Source organism: Antechinus flavipes, chromosome 6 (genome assembly GCF_016432865.1).
Source record: "Antechinus flavipes isolate AdamAnt ecotype Samford, QLD, Australia chromosome 6, AdamAnt_v2, whole genome shotgun sequence".
NCBI lineage: Eukaryota > Metazoa > Chordata > Mammalia > Dasyuromorphia > Dasyuridae > Antechinus > Antechinus flavipes.
Genome location: NC_067403.1, coordinates 5,097,082 through 5,121,888, shown reverse-complemented (window position 1 = coordinate 5,121,888; position 24,807 = coordinate 5,097,082).

The following is a 24,807-nucleotide window of genomic DNA, read 5'->3' as shown; positions in this document are numbered from 1 at the left end:
CTATAATAAATTTCATCATTTTTGGCAATTTAGGTGCAGTTTTACCATCACTAAGATTAGAATTACATGCATTAGGACCCCAGATCAATTTATTTCTAAGGGCATCCAGTGTCTCTTTAGAGGGACAAGTATAGGTTCAAGTCTTGGCTCTGCACCTGAGGGACTGTAGGTAAGTCACTTAACATTTTTCTACCTCAGTTTCCTAATCTCTCAAATAAGGAAGATGGACTCAATGATTTAAAAACTCTAGATATATAATTTTATAAGCCTATGATTATCTATATCTCCTTTCATTCCCTCCTAGCAACATCTTTCTGGCTGAGTCACCTTCTTTTAGCCTATTAGCACATCACTTCACCTCAATGCCTCTGATTCTATTTCTGGAAAAGAAAGATGAAACTTTCTGACTGAATATTTCCCTTTCTAAAAGCACTTTGCAATTGTTGGAAGTAAGGCACTATGCAAATGTGATCATTAACAGTATTCATTCACCTAAAATCTGGCATCTTCTTTATGACAGCCTTTAAAAGATGAATTCTTTTTTCTAATGAAAGGTTTCTCAAGATCTGCAAATTCTTCTCACTATTCTCTGCTATTTACAAAACAGATGCTCTTGCTACTTGTTAAAGGAAGACACTGTTCATCCAAAAGTTCATACATTTGGCTCCATTAAATCTCATAAGACCTCACTCTTCCTTTATTTTCAATCATTTTTTTTTTTCTTTTAAAGAACATTGTCTAAAAAGGACCAATCCCTGACTCCATTTGTCCCAAGTTTGCATTTAAAAGGAAGCTATCTCTTAGTTACAAATACCCACTGGCAATGCTGAACCTATCCACACCTGTTTGAATGTCTAGAGTGGAAAGCAGACAGCCTCTGCTCTAAGTTCAGATTTTATTTTTGGTATTGCTGTTATGCCAAAGAAACTGAGCAAGACGAGAGATTAGAGGCCAATTCAATAGTTTATTAAATGGAGCGATATGGACTAATGGATCCATGGTTGGTCTGAGGGCTGGACAAGAATATCATCTCAAAGAGTCTAGCCATGAAGTACTCAGGGGGCAAGCCTTTTATGGGATAACAAGAACAAGGACACAATGGGGGAGGTATCTGGGTGGGGATAAGCTAATGGAGGGTGGCCCCTTGGATGACACAATGGAGGGAGGTTACTGATACTCTAATGACATCTAAAATGGATAAACCTTTATCCTGCCAAACATTAAGAAGGAATCTCTATAACCTAAAGATATAAAACCTTTATCTCATCAACATTTAAGAGGGAATGATTATAGCTTGGGGTTTTGGGGCAGAGCAACTGAGATAGACCTTTATCTCATCAAACATTAAAGGATTATAATCTGAGGCACAATAACTAAATGGGACAATTGGAGAAACTGGGTCACGACATTAAAAGGGAACTTTGGTACAATATTGCAAGCCATCTAATGCTTTCCCTCCCATCCTGACTCATTATCTGTCCAGCCTTTGGACTCTGGATGACCAGACTGACTATCTGGACCCTAGTGAACTTTCCTGGGTTCCACTAACTGCCCAGTTTCTTAAACTATATCCCCCATGTGGGCTCTTGTACTGAATGTAGGGATCATGAAATTATGGTTTATTGTCAGTAAACCTTTGATCTTATACTTATTTCACAAATCTACATGCTTGGGGTAATGTAAAAGTTTCTCAGGTGTGAAGGGGTCACAAGTGAAAAAAGTTTAAGGAGACCTGAGGTAAAGGCCTATCTGTGTGTGATACTTCCTGTGGCAGCTTATTCTTTGGAATATTAATTTTAGGCACGTTTCCTTCACATTAAGCAAAAATCTATCTTTCTTTATCTTCTATCCATTGATTTTTCTACTGACCTCTAAAACCATGCAGAACAAGTGTCAATGATAAGCATTTCAAACATGTTGATTGAATAATATTCCAGATGACCTTCCTTCAAATATTTGAAGACAAAGGTCATTTGCAATTCAGACATCATTTTGTCAGGTTAGACATCTCTAGTTCTTTCATAATAGGTGTTAAAAATCTAGCTAGAGCAAAGATGTAGAGACCAGAAAATATATATACAAGGTCAATAACTGGACCACTTAGTCTAGAATGGATGAATATAAAATTGATGATATGACTAAAGTAAGTAAATATGAGGGTAGTTGGTAGTTCAAATATAGAAGTTATAAGAAAAATAATAAAAGTTTTCTTTCCTTTTTTATGTTATTTCTCATTCAGGGCCTTGTGTTTATACACAAGCAATGAATACATATAGATATTATATGTTCAAATATATTTACATGTAATATATCAAATATAATTATACACATGCATATATTATAAAATATATGTGTTAGATATGATTTGGCTGTTTGCATTATACAATACTAATTTCTTCAGATATCTCTCTACCTCCCCTACCTAGTGAACTTGCTCCTTTAATAAAGAATAACAATTCTTTAATTCACTTCATTCATTATTAACAGATCTGTGAGCTGGCTGTTTTGGAGAGAAATTTGGAATTATGCCCAAAGAATTCATAGACTGCCTATACCCTGTGACCCAACAACACCACTATTAGGTCTTTTCCCAAGATGATAAGGAAAAATGAAAAATAACGTATTTGTTTTAAAAGTATTTATAGCTGCTCTCTTTATGGTGGCAAAGAACTGGAAATTGTGGGGATGCTGTCAATTGGGGAATGGCTAAACGAATTGTAGTATATGCTCATGATAATTACTCTGCTATTAGCAATGATGAGCTCAATGATTTTAGAAACTCATGGAGAGACCTCCATGAAATAATGAAAAGCAAAATGGAGAAAATTGTGTACAGTGACCACAGTATTATTTTAAGAATGGCTTTGGGGCAGCAAGTCATTTTGGTTGTTATAAATACCTAAATTAACCTTAAAGATCCTATGAAAGAAAATGCTGCTTGAATTCAGAAAGTGAATATTGCTGAAGAAGATTACATTTAGGGTGGAAGAAGGGAAGGGCGAATAACAAAAAAAAGTACACAGCAGAGAACAAAAGAAAACCAGTAAGGCAGCATAGAAAAGGCTACTTTGAAAACAACATATAGTATTTATTATATGGATTTTTTGAAATGGAAAGGTATTGTTTTATATTGAATCTTCTGTTATTGTCTGCTGTGTACATTAGCATGATTTTTTTTTCTTTTCTTATTTTGTATTTAGGTGTAAAATAAAAAACCTACAAAAACACAAAGACTAATAATTGAGCAAAACAATACGATGATCAGTCTTCTAACTTTGGCAATGTTCTATACTCAAGTCACCTGTTTGTCTTTTGGGAAGACTTTACTGTCTCATCTCTACTATGGAGCAAAACTTTATCCTTATGATTTTATAGCATTTGGCTTGTTTATATTTTTTCTTCTGATATCATTTTAGTCATTTTGGCATACTGTCTTCTTAATTCTTATTCACCCTGTGTGTCAGTTCATTTGTCTCCTATTATTACTTATAATATTCCTTTTATATTCATATACTGAAATTTACTTATATAATTATCTATGAATAAGTGGATACCTATTTTATTTCCATTCCTTTGATAGCACAAAGAACATTTTGTTTTAACTATTTTGGTGTACATAAGGCACACTTTTCCCTTCATTTTCATTTCTTAGTGAGAATTCGGGGTCAGAGAGTATGGTGTGGTAGTCATTATTTTTGCATAATTCCACAATATCTTGCAAGGTGTCTGGAACAATTTACACTTCCATCCAAAATTATCAGTATGCCTGTCTACCATCAATTCCTTTGATACTGATTATCTCTATTTTTTGCCATTTTTGAATGTGAGATACATCCTACATTTTTATTTTAATTCATATAGTTGTAAATAGATTGCAATTGTTTTGAAAGAAATTGTTCATATTCTTTGTTTGGTTAATGGGAAATGGCTCTTGGCCCTATGTCCTTGTCGTAAATATCTGTATATATTGGCTATCAGACCTTTACAAAACATGTTTGAGATGAATGGGATGTTTAAGGAGGACTAGCACCTCTATTTGAAGGTTTGCCATGTCCTTTTTAGAGCTGTTCGTCTACCTTTGGTATCCACTTGGCATTTTATTCTCACCTGTGGCAGTAGCCACAACCCAGGAAATCATTTCAGCAGACAGATTAAATCAGTTTGAGGGTGATCAAAAGGCTCACACTTATCAATGAATTAGTGGATAATTTCCCCGGGTGGTATTGTAAAGATTCCCTCTAGAGGAATGGGCAAATGACAAAATTTGTTCCAGGACATGGAAAGTGGCTGAAGGGAGCTCTATGGAGCACGTAGAACTTGGTCAGACATTGATAATATCAATGTCATCTACTACTATGTCATATAAGGATGGATTAAAAAGCCCTTGGGGTATTGAAGTTAGTAGGGTGTTTGCTGAGTATATTTAAGAATTTGAAGCATTACCATTTGAAGGAAGAATTAAACTTGTAGGCAGAATTTGGCTTAATGTAAGTAAAACTATACTAAAAATCTCAACTGTTCAAAAGTAGAATGGATTACTTTGGGGAGTTGTAAGTTTTCTCTTACTGAAGGTCTTTTATCAATGGCCAGATGTCCACTTGTTGGGAATGTTGTAGAAGGGTTCTTGTTCATCTATAATTTGTACTAGATGGCTCCTGTGTTTATTTTCCAACTCTGATGGAATTGTAAATCTCTAAAATTAGAAGGAAAAATAGAATTTCTGATTTAATTTTAACTCATTGCTGAGTTCATCTGACTTTTAATCATCTTCCCGTGTTACTCTCTTGAACTCCCCCCCCCCTTTTTCCATCAATTTGGAAAGCATTAAAAAAGAAAATTACTTCTCCAGATTGAATCTTTTTTATTTCCTCATTATATTTTTCTTGACAGAAAAGTAAATTCTTAGGATTTTCTTGACTATGGCACTCCCAATTCTGTTTTCTGATTAAGATGGTGACTTGAGTAGATGTTTAATAAATGCTTGTTGCATTGAATTGAATTAAAAATGTACACAGATAAGACAATGTTCACCTTAAATAAAGTATAAAACCCTAGTATTTTCACGAAAGGTAGAAACTAGGTTATTTTTAGATGCTCTGTCCCCCCAGGGGCATAAAATAAAAGCCTGAGAAAATTTCCATTTTAGAACAGCTCTGTAAAAGATGAATATTTAACATGGTGCCTGTGGATAGCCCATTAGCAAACTGCCCTCCAACCTGAGTAGCTCAATTTTGATGGCTTGTACAGAAAATAGATCCTCAGTTGAGTGGTGAGATATTTTTTGTACTCACTATCCTAATATGATTGAAGTGTTTATCGTTCTCAAAAGAGTGACATTTTCAGCATTTCTAGAAATGCTTACTCAAGTTAATGGCATATTCATATCACTTTAGATTTTGCAAAGGACTTAACGTATTGCATTTCATTAGATTTTTACAATAATCTTGTATAATTATTATCACTTTTTTTTTTTGCAGATTGAGAAACTGAGCCTCAGAGACATTAAGTGGCTTCTCAATGTTATCTCTTAGAACAAGAGTTCAAATTCCAGGTTTCTCCTGAAGAATATGTTTTCTACTATAAACTCAAAGCTGCCCCTCAAATCCAGAATAACTCATCTAGGATGATAATTATAGCTCACATAGAAAGCTTACAACTTTAAAAATAATTTGTCCAAAGCAACTTTCTGAGGCAAATACTTCACATATCAATATCATACCTGGAATTCCAACCCATTCTTCTGATTTCAAGTCCAGGCCTTTTCCTACTATATCAACCTTTCCATTAAGCTAATCAAGAAGAAATGATAGAACAATGTATATTTTCCCAAATGGATCTACATTTTTTTAGAATTTGCTAATTTTATTCATTGGTCTTTTATCACCTAAAAATAGTAACACAAACTAACTCAAAATGACCGATTTACTGCTGAGATATTGCAGAGAATGGTATTCTTTCAAAAGCTTGACCCAGGAATCTTTTTGAATTAATTGTTTGAAATTCAAATGCCTGAGTACATACTTTCCAGCTTTGTTTTTTAGTGACTGTAACTGAAGATCTATTAATTCATCACATGGTCATCATCATGGTTATTGAGTCTCATAGTATATAAATGCACCTGGAGAAATAGAAGGGGGGAAGAGTTAGGATAATATTGCAGTGACCTTAAGACTTCAATAAACAACAACAACAACAACAAAACTCCTTGATAGAAAAAGCTTGTCTATGGTTTATTTGCTTGCATTTTTCCTTATTTTTCAGCAAAATACTGTACTTCTATAGTTCAATGATTTGTAATTTGCTTTATGTAGTTAGTCCCTCCATTGATGCAGATTTCAACTTCTCTGTAAATTATTAGGGTGTTTTTGGAGATTTCTGTGGCCTCCAAAATCACTCCCATGGAGCCATCTGCATTATGAGTCTCCCAGGCTTAGGCGAACTGCTTCTTGGGTTTCAGCATCACTGGGTGCACGTTAGAATCTTCTCTAGGATATTAGGTTCTGCCAGGGTTTATGTTCCAAAGGCTTTACCTTTGAGACTCCTAAGCCATCCGTGCAATAAAATGAAACTTTGGAGAACTTCAATCAATCAAAGAAAAAAAAATAAAAGAATAGCATTTCAATTTTAAGCTGCCATGGCCAAAAAGAGAGATAACATAGCATAGTGGATAGAGATCCAGCTTCAGCACCATTAGGAGTCCTGTCACTAATTCCTCTCTTGTAGGATCTAATGTTTCATTATTCAGCATTCAAAGTCCCCTTGATAAAGTTAATGAATTATTTCTACACATTTGTTCTTTTTCTTTTTACCACAGACCTTTAAGGTAAATGCCACAAGTGTTACTTGAGCCAGCATTTTATAATTTACCATTATGATCACCTATTTTTTTTTCCAATGATCTTTCACTTGAATACCTACACATTCTCTTTTAGGACACCACACTTATAAAAAATGCTGAAATAGATTTTTATTCAATGAAATGTAAAGAATTGTTTATAAAAGAGAAAAAGGAAATGTCAACAGAGGACTAAGAACAAAGAAATTTATGGCAGTCTCTTTTCTCTACTTCTTTAGTCAGATATCATTTCTTATTTCTACCTAGAGGACACAGAACAGCTGATCTTGGAAGGATTGTTTATAGCTGGTTTTGTATGTATTTTGTTTTTACTTAGTGCTTGTGTTGCATCTTTATCCCCATCTGCCAATAGAATGTAAATCTCTTGGGATCTGGTACTTTTATTTTTGTCTTTGTATTTATCCTTTGTCCTTTGAACATGACAAATAATTAATTTTTTGAACTAAATTGAATTAAATGAATGCTGGAGAAAACCAGGATTGCATCCAAACATCTTATAATAAACCTGTTTCTAATGACAAAGTGGGGTGATAGGGAGGGTCTGATACATGGGATAAATCAATGGAAAATAATGGAGAATGCACACAGAGTTAAAATAAGGGATTGGAGCAGAAACTATTGTGTTTCAACTGAAGTTAAAAAAAAAAGGTAGGAACAGTAATCATGATCTGAAACAGGAAAAGCAAAAGTTGACCTTTTTAAAAAGTAATCAGAAAAATAATATTTTGCTAAAAAGACACCATAAGCAATGCAGTAATATTTAAAAAATTACATAATTTTTGCAGATATTTCTCTATATATGTATATATGTACATACATACATATTTATGTATATACACACATAAGTAACTGAATCAAATTGATAACAACCAGAAATAAAAGAAGGCATGCTTAATAAATTATCAAAGAATATGAACAAGCAATTTTCAAAAGAAGAAATCATAGCTATCCAGAGTCGCATAAAATACTCTTAATCACCAAGAATTAGGAAGACAGATTAAAATATATCAAAAATGACAAATTCTGGAAGAGATGAGGAAAAATAGAAACACTAATAATGAATTGTTGATGGAGTTCTGAATTGGTCTAGCCATTTTGAAGAATAATTTATAACTGCCAAAGGGCTACAAAATTGAATATATCATTTAACTCAGAAATACTACTCCTGGGTCTATATCCCAAAGAGATAAAGAAAAAGGAAAGAGACCTATATGTACAAAAATATCTATAGCAAGCCTTTTTGTGGTGGTAAAAATAAGAAAATGAGGGCATACTCATTAATTAGAGATGGCTGAACAATATGTAGCATATGTTTGTGATACTGTACTATTGGGCTAAGAAAAGAATAAGCAGATTTCAGAGAAAAAAAAGGAAAGATTTACATGAATCTATTCAAAGAGAAATAAGTATGACAAAGATCATTGTACACAGTAACAGCAATATTGTAATGATGACCATCTCTGAAAGATTCAACTGCTCTGACTGCTACAAGGATTTAAGACAATTCCAAAGAGGCTATGAGAAATGAGATCAGAGAGAGAACTCATGAACTCTGAGTGTAAATTGAAGTGTAATTTTTTATTTTATTTTTCTTGCTTTTTTGGCAACATGACTAATATATGGTAATATGTTTTGAATGATTTCTTGCATGTAATTAATGTCATACTGCTTGCCTTCTCAGTGGGTGGGGGAGATGAGATGGAAGGATAAAATCTGAAAACTAAAACATATAAAAATGAATGCTTAAGTAATAAGTTTTAAAAAGAGAAAAAAAAAAAACTAGTCAAGAATAAGGAATGTAGGGCAGATATTTACCTTTTTATCTCACCTCACCTTTTTTTTTTTCTACTCCTTCATTCTGTCTGCTGGAGATCATCACATTGAAACTTACCATTTTCCTTTACTTTTCCTCCCTCCTAATATCCCTATTAACTCACAGGGCAGCATCATTCTCCTAATAATTCTCTTTGTCTCCTCCCTCTCCCCAGCGTTACATAAACATCTAACTAATTGCCATGTCTTGTCAGTTCTATCTCTATTATATTTCTTGCAGCATCCCTTCATTTCTATGCCTGCTGTGACCTTCCTAGTTCAGGTACACATCAGCTCACCCCTAGACTTTTATAATTACTTCTCAATTAATCTCCCTCCCTCTGGTTTCTCATCTCTCCAATTTATCCCACAGTTGCCAACGTAGTCTAGCTCAGGCATGACTCTGTCCATTTAAAACTTAAATAGAAATGAATATGGTTCCCCATCTCCTACTAGACAACAAGCAGTCTCTTTATCTTTGTCAGAACTCCTTTTATGTAGGTTCTTCAGTCAGATTAGATTATTGCTCACTCATTGATCTCTTCCCACTTTGTCTTGCCACCATGCATTTACCAAGGCCTTCCAATATACTTGTTTAGTTCCATTTTGCTTAGAACTAGAAAGTTTCTTTCAGTGGATCTCTGGGACTTTGTGGAACTTTCTGAAGACATAGAGTGCTTGAATTGAGGTAGAGAACTGGTTCTGAGTCCAGTGTGAACCAAGAGTGGGAATAGTTGGGGAAAGTGAAATCTGATCTGTAATTCTTTCTCTTGTTTTTCTAGAACACAGAGGATGGTGAGTATCATAGCCTTATCTGCTTTGCTGATATTTTTATAATTGTTTTAACATCCTCTGATGCCAATTAATTACAAGGCCATTAATACTGGTTTTGTAAAATCTATATATTGAGACAGGAGAAGCTAGCATATGAGAAGGTTTCTTTGGGTTATTATGTTGTGCCACAGTTCCCTAATTGTTCTGACTCAGTTTCCCCAATTGTTCTGCCTCAATCCCCCTGGTTGCAACCCCCCTTTTCTGCTCATTAGAACTGAGATAATTAGGGCTGTGGAGATCTGACATTCCAAAAGATAAGGCATTGTCTATGTCTCCAAGTTCCAGACTTCCTGGCTCTAGGTGGACGCCTCCTAAGTCCTCCCAATTTGTAAGAATTTATGGTTCCCCCCAAACCTGTCAGAACCGGATTGATGGTCCCTACCTGCAGATTCCCACTCACCAGAGTTTGGACTCCACCCCTTTGTCTTCTAGAGCCTTATATATATATGTAATTGAGAACTCACATTCATTGCTGGATGTTTTGAGACATCAGCCCTGGGGGCAATATGCCGCACCACCCCCCCCCCCCCCCCCCCCCCCCCCCCGCCCAGTGCAATCTCTCCCTTTCATATAAAATATTTAAAACTTTATTCTCTATCTTGCTTCATTTTCTCTGGCATTACAATTACAGGGTGGAATCCAAATTGATACTATAATATTGTTAGTTTCTGATATTATTCCATAACATATATACTAAATTGCATTTGTAGTTGAAATTTAAAAAATAGCAAAGAAATGGCCAGTGGCTGAGGGTTTTTATAATGGCCCCTGAGAGTCGTTGAGAGGTACCTTGAATCACAACACCACATAGTCTTTATACTGTACAGACTTCCTCCTTCCCTACCACTTTCTCTTTATTGGTCCTTCCCTTTTTCCTAAATGAAAAGAATTTTTCCCAAAATGAATAAATTGTAAACTGTTTTCATCCTAGATGAACAAAAAATATATGTAGCTTGAAGCCACTAAGCTCCCATTATTAATTCTGATTCTCAGCAGAACCTCTCTAACCAAAATATATACATTCATACACATGAACTATATACACACACATAAACACACACACACACACACACATACATACATAGATACACAGACTAACACCACCCCATATACTGTTCTCAACCAACAGATTTGTTTTAAACAAGTTTAGAAAAGAACACTAACTTGTTCTACTGAGTTTTTCCTGCTACTCTAAACGAGAAGTTTTTATTCCACAAAAGAGAGGGGTAAGGCAGTGGAGGATTCCTTTGTAATCTTGGATCTAGGTTGGGAAAAGATCTGAATGAGAAACTAGATTGCCAATAAAAGACAGACAGACTCTTTACTTCTCTTCTTCCTGCTCTTTTTCTCTTCTGTTGTCATAGAATCATACAGTTATAGGGTTTAGAGTTAAAAGGGACCTTAGAGATCACTTGCATTCTCCTTTTACTCCTTCCTACTCCCTCCCTTCATTTTTTCATTCTGCAGTTCTAGTTGGATGAACAAGAGACAGACCTGCCAGGGAGCAAGCAAACTGTATTGTTATGTGTGTACACTTAACTCTTCTCCAAGCACACTCTATAGTAACTGTGAGTTCCTTGACTGTCAGAGCCATCTCTTGGGAGCCAGTCTATACTGTAGGAAAAAAATCTGGAATTTTAAGCAAAATACTGGGATTTGACTTCAACATGCTTTATAAAATGGGAAAACTGGGAGCTTTGTGACTTAAATGTGATAATATAAAAATTCTTTGTAACCATAAGTTTGTAATTGTGGAGCTATATAAGACCACATTAGACTTTTAAATCCCAAGAAAAAAGTAAGTAGTAATTTACAAGGAATTCTGAAATAAATGATAGCAATGAAATTAATCCATCACATATTTTAAGCTTTTTATTTTATAGTAAATAAAAGTTAGAGAAAAAATTCATAGAAATAAATACAAGTTGGCATGACATTTAAAAGATCTAAGGTCATTATTGTTCCCTTATATTTCACAGTCCTAGTTTTAATTATTACTGATAATTTATAAAATAATATTTCAATTTTTACTATATTTGTGAGCTCATATATGTAGGTACTTCTAATCAATCAATATACAAGTATTTATTGAATGCTTATGTGTCAGGGACTGAAAATGAAAAAGATAAAAATACTAGTGGTTTACGTCCAAGTTTTGCCTTTACTATTGGAGACGTTCCCCCTTTTGTTTCCCCAATGTTCAACATAAAATGTTAAATCAAAGCCTAGAGTCTTTTTTCTGTTTCAGGAGGAAGTATCAGGAAGTAGAGAAGAGTCTTGAGTTTGGATACAAGAAGCCCTTATTCTTCTAGATTTCTGTCTCTGCAGCATTTGGATAACTGCTTATTTTCTTTTTTTGCCTTCTACTTAAATTCTTAGCTTTTAATGATACAGCTCTCTCAGGTCTCTTATTGGTCTGACTACCTCCTTTGCTGGTTCCATGTTTTGTTTTGTGGCGATAGGTGCCAAGGAACAATCCTGGGCTCTCTTCACTTCTCTTTGGTATGGGCTCATTTTGGAATCTTGCTAGCTCCCATGAGTCCCATGGTCATCTTTATGAGGACGATTCCCAAATCTCTACAATCAGTCCTAGTCTCTCTTGAACTCCAATCTCACATAACTAATTGTCTTTTGAACATCTTGATCTTGATGTCCTTTAGGCATTTTAAATTGACAGATCAAAACAGAACACTGCATCTCACTCACCAAATCTTATCCTCTTCTGAATTTCCCCATTGCTGTGAAGAGCCTTAAGTCATCTAGGCTGACAACCTTTGTCTCAGCCAAAACTAGCCATTCTCACTCATCTCAAATATCCAATTTCAAATGACTAATTAAAATGGGATTGCATACATTTTATTGTTTTTTTTTAATTGTTTGAAGCGTGTTCTTCTGATTCAAATGTTAATAAGTCTTTTAATATATTCACTTTGAGTCTTTGACATACTTTCTGTGTCCTTTCAAGCAGAAAATCAAGGTATTTCCTTAATCAATTGATTCTGTTTGGCCACAAAATGCCAGCTTAAAACCTATCTCAGGCTTTTCTTATCATATATTAAGAATCTGACACTCATTGAGTTCACATGACATTTTGAGGGCAGTGGAGAAAGATGTCATGCTGGGAGGAGCCGCGAGGGTAGAGCAGAGGAACGCCTCCAAACAATTTTTTTTAAATGCCTCAAATAGAGGCAGCAATAAGTGAAGGCAAAAAGATCAGGGTAAGATATTCTTCTAGCCTAAGACAACTTAGGAGATCCAAAGGAGAGAAATGTAATATGGAAGTGGGGGTTATCCTGGAGCCAACATGGATGAAACACAAGTGATTTGACTAGGTGGTGGTAACAGAAGCAGCAATGGGATTTGAGAGCTTTCAATACAGAGACAGTAAGAGGACCTGGCTACTGGTAAGAAAGGCATTAGAGGGTACCCCTGTTCTAGTGCTGGACATGGGACCGGATGCTGTTTGCCAGCTGTGTTAGCTATATTCCCTTCTGAACAACAGCCCAAGGGCAGAGAGCAGCACTTTCAATCTAGAGGGATTTTGAAACCAGTTCCAAACTTCCACTTGTAAGAAATGATGTATTTAAGAGAAGAAAGAAAATGATCACATTTTGTATGATTAGTTATTCTTTATCTTTTGGTGGCTTGTTTTAAATAAACAATAATTTTCCATGTAGATATCAAATACTCCAATGTTCTCAGTTTACTTGCAGCACATGAATAATCTTTAAGTGCAGAACTGAGTCAAAGACATTATGATAATTAGCAAGAAGATTACTATAATTATCATTTTTATGCTTGCCACTGGGGGATTCATATATAAATCAGAGATAGGTTTTGCTTGGGAGGAACTGTCAATATAGCTGAAGAGATGAATGTATTAAGAAAAAATGTTTCAATATCTGCACCATAATTTGGGTACTCCCAATACTAATGACCTCGACCAGAATTCAGAGAAGGGAAAAATCAGTGTGGGTGTTGTACTTAAATTAAATTTAAACTTCCTATAAAAAGGGGTAGGGGTCAGGGGCTGAAATTAAACCTTAAATGATACACAGATTTTAGAAAAGCATAAAGGCATAGAATGTCATTCTAAATATAGAACAGCATAGCTAAATGCTTGGAGGAAGATCATCCTAATTTCCCACCTTCATGCTAGGAATGGTCTTAATTTCTTATTTACAACATCTTAAATAATATATTCTTTAAAGCCCAGAAGAAATATACATTCATTTTGAACTCTTCCTTGATCTTTCCTTTCCCAGTCCAAAACAATCTTTGCATTTTCTGAACTCATATGCATTTGCAACTTTTAAAATGCAATTTACATTGTATTTTTATGATAGTTATTCGTGTGCATTTCTAATCACTCCTGTTATCCTTGAAGCAAGGGATTTTGGATTATTTATCCCTTAATCTCCCTTTACTTCTCACACAAGGTTTCTCACATAGCAAACACTCACTGACTATTTGTTAAATGCTAAATGAATAAATTTAAACTGAATATCAGTGTCACAAAAGTGGAGCTAAAGAAAAAAGGTGAGTGGTCCCTTCCTCTATAAATTAATAAAAATTTTCAATTTCAAGTGGATTAGGTTAATGTATGATCAATTCGACCCTTTGCTTAGTTCTTGCTATTGCATAATTCTTCCCCCACTAACAGCATGCATTAGTTATTGTTCAGCCATCAGAAAAATGCTCCCTAATGAAATCAGGATACCCAGGCCAGAGAATAATACTTTATTTTAACTTTTTTTTTTTTAAATTGGAAACTGAATTTTATTCCAATTCCTCTCCCAGTCATGGCAAAGGTAAACACTATGATACATGTGAAGTCATGAAAATTTCCATATAAACCATGTTAAGAAGATAAGCAAGAAAAATAAAGTTAATTTTAAAAAGTATGTTTCAGTCTAAGCTCAGGTCTTATCAAGGTTTTTTGTTTGTTTGTTTGTTTGTTTGTTTTGTTTTTCTGAAAGTAGATAATAGTTTTCATCATGAGTCCTTCAGAATTCTCTTGACTCATTGTACTGATTAGAATAGCTAAATCTTTCACAGTTGATAATGCTTACAATATTGCTGTTGCTGTGTAAAATGTTGTGGTTTTCTATTTATTTTGCATCAGTTCTGTTAAATCTTCTCACTTTTTTAAAACTGCCCCCTTGTAATTTCTTATGATACAATAGTATTCCATAGTAGTCATATAATATATTTTGTCCACTCATTCTCTGATTGACTGGCATCCCTTCAATTTTCAATTTTTTGCCACTACAAAAAGGGTTACTAAGTATTATTGTAATTATAAGTCTTTCTCCCTTTTCTTTGATCTCTGGAGGCACAAACTTAGTAGAGTTGTTGCTGGGTATGCACAGTTTTATAACTCTTTGGACATAGTTCCAAATTGTTCTTCAGCATTGTTGGACCAATTCACAACTCCACCAATAGCTTTTTAGTGTTTATTTTTTTACATCCTCTCCATAATTTGTTATTTTCTTTTTCTGTCATGCTAGCCAATCTAATGGGTGACAGGTAGTTGAATTATTTTAATTTGTATTTCTCTAATCAGAAATAATTTAGAGAATATCTTCACATGATTATTGATAGCTTGATTTTGTCTTCTAATAACTGTCTTCATTTCATTTTACCAATTCTCATTTCAGGAATGGCTCATATTTTTATAAATTTGGTTTATTTCCCAAATATTTGAGAAATGAGGGCTTTCTCACATAAGCTTGCTGTAATATCATCCTCCCCCAGTTCTTTGTTTTCCTACTCTTTTTGGCTGCAGTAATATTTTGTATATAACATTTTTAATTTCATATGATCAATCAAGTTAATTTACTTATTCAGTATCATACCAACCAAGCTCCTGAAGAATTATTTTAAAGACTTAGGAAAAATAAAAATAAATTTCAGTTGGAAAAGCAAAAAGTCCACAGCAGCAAGGCAGTCAGTAAAAAAAATAATGTGAAGAAAGGAAGTCTAGCAATATCAGATTTCAAACCATTTTACAAAGAAGCTATCAGTAAAATGATGATACTGCCTAAGAAATAGATCTGGTAGACAATATACAGTTGTCAAAGACCATAGCATTCTACTGTTTGCTAAATGCAAATATTCGAGATTTAGAAGCAAGAATTTACCACTTGATGAAGTTTGCTATTTTTTTTACTATATTGCCTTGGCCAACCCACAAACAATCAGGATTTCTGCTGTTGCTTATTTGTGTCTTTACTTTGTACAAAGAGTGCTTTGGAATCATGTTTATATAGTCCCTCAATTCTTCTTGGCATGCCGGATCCCAGCAATTTTATATTATACACAGTTACATTAGGTAGAATTCCCCTATCTCTTGCTATTGGGTTTTGTTGATAGTATATAGAAATGCTAATGATTTATATGGGTGAATTTTACATCCTTCAACTTTGCTAAAATTGCTAATTACTTTAATAGTTTTTAAGTTGATTCACTAGTACTCTGTTAGTGTATGATCATGTCTGCAAAAAGTGATGGTTTTGTTTCCTCATTGCTATTACTATTTAAATGATTTTGTCTTAATTGCTATAGCTTTCATTTCTAATACATATTGAATAATAGTGGTAAAAATAGACATCCTTTTTCAACTATGATTTTATTGGGAAGGTTTCCTCGATTATAGATAATATTTGTTCTTTGTGTTAGGTACTCATTTTAGGTCTTTTTTGGCTCCTCAATTCAGAAAGGCAAGGAATAAATACAGGACTGCGACTGCTTTTTTTCTCTCCTCATTGTTTCATAAATGCCTCTTGGACTTTCATGCCATAATAAATTATAATGATGCCTGAGAATATTTGATAAAGACATTCTTTTTGCTACCCATAGGTAAGGAGGATTTGGATAGGTATTTGGGGGAAAAAAGACCTCATTCTCTAGAGCAGATGGCTCTCAGCAAGGAAACCACATAGCTTCAGGAGGGAACCATGGTAGGCTTCATCTTCCATTCCCAAGACTTGCATAACTGTCAATTTGGATCCCAAATAAGGCTCCTCTGTTTAGTTGTTATAAATCATCTGGATTTTATTACCAAAGCATTAAGAGTTTTAACAAGGTAAAACTTTCAGGAGGTACAGCTGTTTGCCCCAGTCTTAAGTAAATAATGTTTTGGAAATTGGTTCTGTGAGATGGCATCTTGGCAGGATTAAGAGCTTTGGAATGTTGAAAGGTGAGTTGTTCTCCTATGATAATAAACTGTCCTGGGATTTTACAACACTTTCCCTCTTTTCTATGACCCTGAATCTGATTTTGCATTCACCCATGCTTCTACATCTGACCTGTGGCACAAAGCCAAACTGAAAGTTGCCCAGTGCCCATGGTGGGATGGGGGTTGAAATCCATATCAATGAGGAAATTATATATATTTTTGCCCAGTCCAATGCAGATGCTAAAATTTAATAAAGAGACATTGGATGAAAATGTCAATTAGAATATCCTATTGTTCATGATAAAATGCTTTTGGAAGAAAATTGGCTCTGAAATTTCAAATTACTGCATTTTCCACAAAAAAAGGATGTTGTATATCTTTTTATGTCAGTATACAGAGGTAAAAGTGTCCATCAGTATATTTGGGAAATTGGAGTATGGTACATTTTTCTCCAACAGATTGTTTATTTCTTACTCATGACACTCTTGGTCTAGCACCTTCTCTATATTTTCTGTCATTCCTTTAAATCCTCTCTCTAATCATGTGGAAGCTTATTCCAAGCTATATACTTCTCATTTCTGGAGACTATGAATGTGAATCAAATGAATTTAACCTTAAATGGAAGCAGACAGAATGGATCACAAACCAGAATTCAATAATATATTATTTTCAAGAAACAGAGACACATAAAAACTTAAAATAAGAGAATGGTTAAGAATCTATTATGCTAGAATTGAAGTCACAAATGCATGGATAGCAATTATGATCTCAGAAAAAAAAAAAGACCTAATAAATAGAGAAAAGCAGGGAAACTGAGCTTGCTAAAAGGTACCAGAGCCACTGAAGTTATATCAATAGTAAACATATAACATGTATTTTACCAAATAACATATCATTCACATTCTTAAAGGAAAATTCAAATCAATTATAAGAGGAAATACATAATAAAATTCTACTAATTGGAGATCTTAGTGCTAGACAACTTTAATTGTAGAATCAATAAGAAATAAGTCAAGGAGCTAAATACAATCAAAGAAAAGTGATAGACTTCAAAAAATTCATAATTATATTAATAGATACAGGAAAAGCTTTTGACAAATAAGAGCATCCATTTCTATTAAAAACATGATAAGCATGGAAAGCAATGAAAGATTTCTTTAAAAATGTATCTTTCTTAAACTAAGAATGAGCATTATTTGTAATAAGTATAATCTTAAAATTTCAGTAACATCAGAACTAAAACAAGAATGTCCATTATCTACACGTTAAGCTATAGGAAAGGACAAGGAAGATGGTTTCTGAAGACTTATATGAACTGATGCAAAGTAAAGCGAGTAGAACTAGGACAACATTTTATCTACTTATAGTGATATTGTAATGATGATCAACAATGAAAGATTTAGATAACCTGATCAAGACAATGATCCAAAACAATTCCAAAGAACCTATAATTAAAAAAAAAATGTTATCCAACTCCTGATAAAGAACTGCTAAACTCTCAATACTGAATGAGGTATGACCTCTTTTTCACCCACTTTATTCTTTATGTGTATTTTATTTTGCAACTTGGCTAATATGGAAATTGATTTTGCCTAACTTCATATTTGTAATTGTTATATTCCTTGCCTTCTTAACGTGTAAGAAAGGAATGGGGAAAAAGAAAAGAACTTAGAACTCAAATTTAAAAAACAAATTAAAAATATTTTTAAAATGTAATTGGGAAATTTCAATTATATGTGTGTGTGTGTGTGTGTGTGTGTGTGTGTTTTAAATAAAGTCAACGCCTAATGCCTAGATAATTATAGACATCTCCCCACTGTACCCCTGGTTTTCAGTCACCTTTTCCATATTCTATCTCTTCTTCATTCATCTACCAAAGTAATGCTTATAAAGAGTGTCTTATGTCTTAACTGTACTTACAATAGTAGCTTCCTTTTGTGTATAAAATAAAATATAATCTTCAAATTTTGGCATTTAGGAGCCTTCACAATCTGACTTCATCCTGGATTATTGAACATTACTGTTTTTCATTTACTTCATGTTCCAATTAAAGCTGATTTCTTTGAATTCATTACTACATTTTCAATACCATGCATTTACACAAAGTTGGCTATATCTTCATATCCAGAAAAACTTTTTCCCCTTTAAGTTTCATTTTATGACGTTTTCATAATCCCTGTAGTGATCAGTGTTTTTACCTCCCTCCCTAAATGGTCAAAATTGTCCAAATTTATTTGCACGGTATAACCATGCCAGCAAATGCTTGCAGTTATTGTAGACCTTATCTAGGGACTGGGAGTATGTGTTGCCTGACAGTAATAGAGAAGTTATGGGTTGAGGTTGGCTTAAAAGAGGGATGATAAGTTTGATTTTGGACAGGTTCTGAAAACCTAGAGAGAACAGGATATCAAGGGAGAAAAGGTGATCAACAGGGTCAAATACTGCAGAAACAAAGATGTGTTGTGAAAAGTATATTTAATTGTGCAAAAAAGAGACATCATTGGTAACTTTGAATAAAACAGTATCAGTGAAATTATAAAGTCAGAAGCAAGTTTGTATGTGGTTAAGAAGAGAATGAGAGAGAGAGAAAGTGGAGGCATCCATTGTAGATTGACAGATTGGCTTTTCAAGGACATTAGCCAGAAAGGGTAGAAGAGATTTAGAAAGACAATTAGTGGGGATGGAAAGATTAAATAAGGTTTTTTTTTTTTTTTTTTTGAGGATAGAGGAAGCATGGGCTTATTTTTGGATAGAAGTAAGGGGTAAGGGAGAGATTGGAAGTAATGATAGATCATAGATGGATATGTAATATAAACATTCAGGATTATACCATAAGAAAAATTGGAAGAGAAAGAGATGTTTCTATTAGATGCATTCTTAACTAAATAAGAAAGAGAAATTATAAAAAATAAAATAGATTTGACTAATTGAAAATGAAAAGCTTCTATATATAAGAAATCAATGCAGGTAGAATAAGAAGGAAAGAAATTTAATAGGAAAAAATTCTTATATAGGATTTCTCCGCCCTAAGTTTTGTTTCCAAGATATGTAAACAATTAATATCTATAACTGTTTATCCCTATACACATATATATGTATATACTTGCATGTGTGTATGTACTTGTATATATATAGATAAATCTCTATTTTTCACTAATATCCATTTCCTAATGGGAAAGAGTTCAAAGTATATGAACACACAGTTCTCAAAAAAAAAAAAAAAAGAACTACAAAGAATTCACAGCCACATGAAAACATGCTCCAAATCACTAACAATAAAATAAATGAAAATGAAAACAATCTCGAAGTTTCATCTTACACCCTGCCAATTAACAAAAATGGCAAAGTTGGATGGGTTTTGGGATGCTAGGCACACTGATACATTATGGTAGAGCAATGAAATGTTATAACCATTTTGGAAAGCAATTTGGAATTATGCAAATAAAGTTAATAACTTATCTCTACCCTCTGAACCAGAGGCTAAAAAATCGTGATACATGAATGTAATGGAATATTAATGTCCTGTACAAAATGATGTTTGTGATGAATATAGAAAAGCATAAAAAATCTATATGCACTGATGCAGATTAAAATAAGTAGAGCCAAAATATGCAAAGTAAATATAAGATTAAAAATGAAAGGACAGCTATGGAGCAAAAACTAAAACAAAATAAAAAACCAAAAAACTCCAAACAACAACATTTAAAAGATCAAACAATACTAAAATGAAGAGATATTAGAAGATGCCATCTGTGTAGAGGTGGAAGACCTAAAATGCTACATATTACATATAGTTTAGATTTTTCAATATGTTGCTAAGTTGTGCTGACTTTTCTCCCTAAAAGCATATGATTTTTCATATGGAATGACTCTCTGGAAAAGGGAAGGAAAGGACTCAATAAAATACTAAGGTAATGTAGGAAACCAAATATCAATAAAAAATTATTAGAATGAGAAAGTAAGGGTCAGAATGGGTATGACAGAGAGGAAAATATCTTGGAAAAGACAAGATGGAATGGGTTCTCTAATGGATGTAGGGATAAGAGTGCCTAAGGATACAGGCTAACTCATCATGTGAGGCAGGGGGGAGGGAGGTGATGCAGCTTTGGAGTCTGGATATGGGAAATGAGCAAGAGGAAAGAAGAGGGAAAGAAGAGTGAATTTTCTCTCTCTCTTTTTTTTTTTTTTCATGTAAAACATGAGACAAGGCTCTTAAGCCAGAAGGCAGAGAGAGCATAGGAGGTTCATCTCTCTAGCCAAAACTGAACAACAACAACAACAATAAGAGCCACAATAACAACTTCTCTTTATTCTTTTCTCTTTTTCATTTTCTGGTACACCATTGATTTAAATGTTGTTATTTAGCCATTTTTGGTCATGCATGTCCAACACTTTATGGCCCCCTTTCTGTTTTGCTTTTTTTTTTTCAATCAAAAAATACTGTAGAAGTTTGCCATTTTCTTCTTTAACTCAAGGCACAGATAAGGAAACTGAGGCAAACAGAGTCATGAGTTTCATGGTCATACAGCTATTAAGTTTCTAAGGCCAGATTTTAACTTAGGTCTTTTTGATTCCATACCTGAAATTTTATTAACTGCATGCACCATTAAATATTTTCCAATTCTATTAAGAAATGTTTAAACATTCATTTAAAAATAAAACTTGAGTTACATAATGTATGGGGTAGATTCAAAAAAATCTGGCAGAGAAAAGACAAGAACTTGCCTGTGTTCTGACAAATTCCCCTCCATAAAATTTTAAAAATACATCACAATGAATTCTGGAACAGTTGACACCACAGAAAGATGTAGTGAAACATTATTCCACTCAAAACAACTTAGCAGGTCATTAGAAAATGTCTGTTACAACAGGTTTAGAGGGGACCTCAGTATACCAGAGGCAGCATTCTGGCTTACAAGTAGCAGAAAGTGAGACAACTGAATCATCAGAAGCAGTTTCTAGAATTCTCAACCCACAGACAATAACAACGTTTTTCAACTGGTAGGAAAGGAATTGCTCACACTTGGTGTAATATTCTGTTGCACTGCCCATTAAAAAAACATCTGGATCACAGTCCCAGGATGAAGATTAGCACTATCACATCATATCTTGTGGCTGCAGGGGAGTAGAGTAACTAGTCACAGTTCCAGAGCAGAAAAGAGTACTTGCAGTCACTCTTAAACCAGAGCACAGGCCAGAAAAGTAGGAAACACACATTAGATTATACTACCTTGGAAGAACTGAAAACTTAGACTTCTTGAACTATCTCTGAAAGCAACTGCTTTTTTTTTTTTTTTTTTGAATAATGCTCCTAAAATTCACTAGAGCAGAGCCCAACTTTAATATAAACTTGAGTCAAGAAATAGGCTGGAAAAATGAGCAATGAACAACAACAGCAACAACAACAAAAAAAACTTTGACCATATAAAGGTCAAACAAGGTTATGGCAAAGATCAAAATACAAACTCAGACCAAGATGACAGAGTTTAAAATGCTACATTTAAATCTCAAAGAAAAATATTAATTAGTTTGAGGTCCCAAAAAGAATTCCTAAAATATCTAAAAGAATTGGAAAAGGATTTTAAAAAATAGATAAAAGAGGGAGAGGAAAAATTGGGAAAAGAAATAGAATGATAGAAATTTATTAAAAATGAATTAACATCTTGGGAAAGGTGGTATAAAATACTGAAGAAAATAACACCTTCAAAAATAGAATAGATCAAATGGTAAAAAGAAGAATAAAAAATCCCCTCGAACAGAATGGCCTGTTGGAAATGGAGGTACAAAAGATCATTGAAGAAAAAGTTTTTTTTTTCCCCACAACATAACTCAAAGGAAAAAATAAAAACCAAAAGAATGGGAAATAGAAGGATGTCTCAAATTAAAAAATAAGTGATCTGAAAAATAAATGGAGGAGAGAAAATTTAAAAATTATTGGACTTCCTGAAAGTCATGATTAAACATAGACATCATTTTTTGAGAAATTATGAAGGAAAACTGATCAGTATTCTAGAACTGATGGGTAAAATAGAAATAGAACAAAAGTCCACTGATCATCTCATGAAAGAGATTCCCAAGTAAAACTTTGGGGAACATTACAGCCAAATTTTAGAGCTTCCAAATCAAGGAGAAAATATTGAAAGCAGCCAGAAATAATTCAAATATTGTAGAGCAGCAGTCACAACAACACAATTTAGGGCCTTTTACCTGAAAAAAAATTAAAGAGTTCAGAACACAATATTCTAGATGTCAAAGGAGTTGGGCCTACAAATAAGACTCATTTGTTTAGCAAAAGTGGGTGTAATACATCAGGGGGAAAATGCATATTCAATAAAATTGAGGACTTTCAACCTGAAAAGATTAGAACTTAATAGAAAACCTGACTTTCAAATAAAATGCTCAAGAAAAGCATAAAAAGTAAAAAGAAAAAAGAGATCATAAGGGATCCAATAAATTCTTACTTTAAAAGATGATATATAATTACTAATAATGGTTTTATTAATAGGGAAGTTAGAAGGAATGTATGTAGAATGAGGGTAAAACGTGTGAATTGGATGTCATGCAACAGTATTTTTCTAAAAAAAAAAGTAAAAAGTGGAAAACAGGAATATACTCAGTGAAAGGGAAAATAAGAAGTAAAATGGGATAAATTATCTCATGTAAAAAGTACAAAAAAAAAAACCCCTTTTATAATAGAGGGGAAGATTTAGTAAGTAGTACTTGAACTTTAATCTCATTGGAATTTACTCAATAAAATAAAATGAAATATATACCCAATTGGGCATAGAAATTGATCTTACCTTACATGGAAGTAGGAAGGGAAGGATATAAGGTAAAGGAGAGAAGTTATTAGAAGTGAGTATGAACTGGGAGAGAGTAGTAGCTAGAAGGAAAGTGCTTTTGAGTAGGAACATGGAGAAAGGAGAGAAAAAGCCAGACAAATGGGAGGAAAGAAGAAAATATACACATGTACACACACAGAAACACTTCCCCCCAAATAAAGTGAAAATGTATGCTTCAGTCTGTCCTCAGAGTTCATTAATTCTCTCTACAGAAGTGGATAGCTTTTGTCATTTGGGTCCTTTGGTATTCTCTTGGACCATTGTGGTCATTGGACCACAAGCTAAGTGTATCACATTTACAATATTTCTTTTATTGTACATAATATTCTGTTTCTGGTCACTTTACATAAATTCAAGTAAATCTTTCCAGATTTTTCTGAAAATGATCTTGCTTGTCATTTCTAATAGAACAATAATATTCTATCACAATCACATAACACAATTTATGAGCATCCCTTCAATGTCCAATTCTTTGACACCACAAAAAGAGCTGCTTGTAAATGTCTTGTAAATACAGGTTCTTTTCCTTTTTTTCTGATCTCTTTGAGACCTAGTCATGGTGTTGCTGTGTCAAAAGATATACATGGCTCTTTTTAGCACAGTTCCAAATTGTTCTCCAGAATGGTTCAAAACATTTACAATTCCACTAACAGTGCATTAGTATCCCAATTTTTCCTATGAAGAATATAGAAATAGAAAGGGCTTTAGAGATAATCTAGGCCAGTTTGTTTTCTTATTTTTTTACCCCAGTAAAACATATTAAATGACTTAATTTAGTTAATAGAGTTATGGTAAAAGTCTTCATGACCCTAAGGGCAAAACTCTTAACCATATCTTGCATGATTGAGTGAGTTAGTGTTAGGATTTATTAGTAGCAATTCCCCTATGAAGAAAGAAATTTAATTAAGCTAATTTTCTTATCTTTGAGTAATGAAGACTTTCACATTAGTTTTAGCATATACTATCCTCAAAGATATTAATGCAGTGTTTAATTTTATTCTGAACAAATATATGTACCCTTACTTCATGGGAAGGTTTGTGAGTCTATCATCTGTCTGTCTTACTGAAGACAACCTATAATGTTCATAGTTGCCAAATGAAAATTCATATCACAATAGTCAAATTTCTATCCAAGCACACAGACTCTCTCTATGACCAAAGCTTTCATAACAATTCTATTAAGTAGTTGAAAAAGTGTTCATCAGGATTCTCTCCATCAACTAAGAAAGTTTCATGTAAAGTGTTCTGTATGTGGCTAGACAGCTGGGTTAAATTTAATTTCA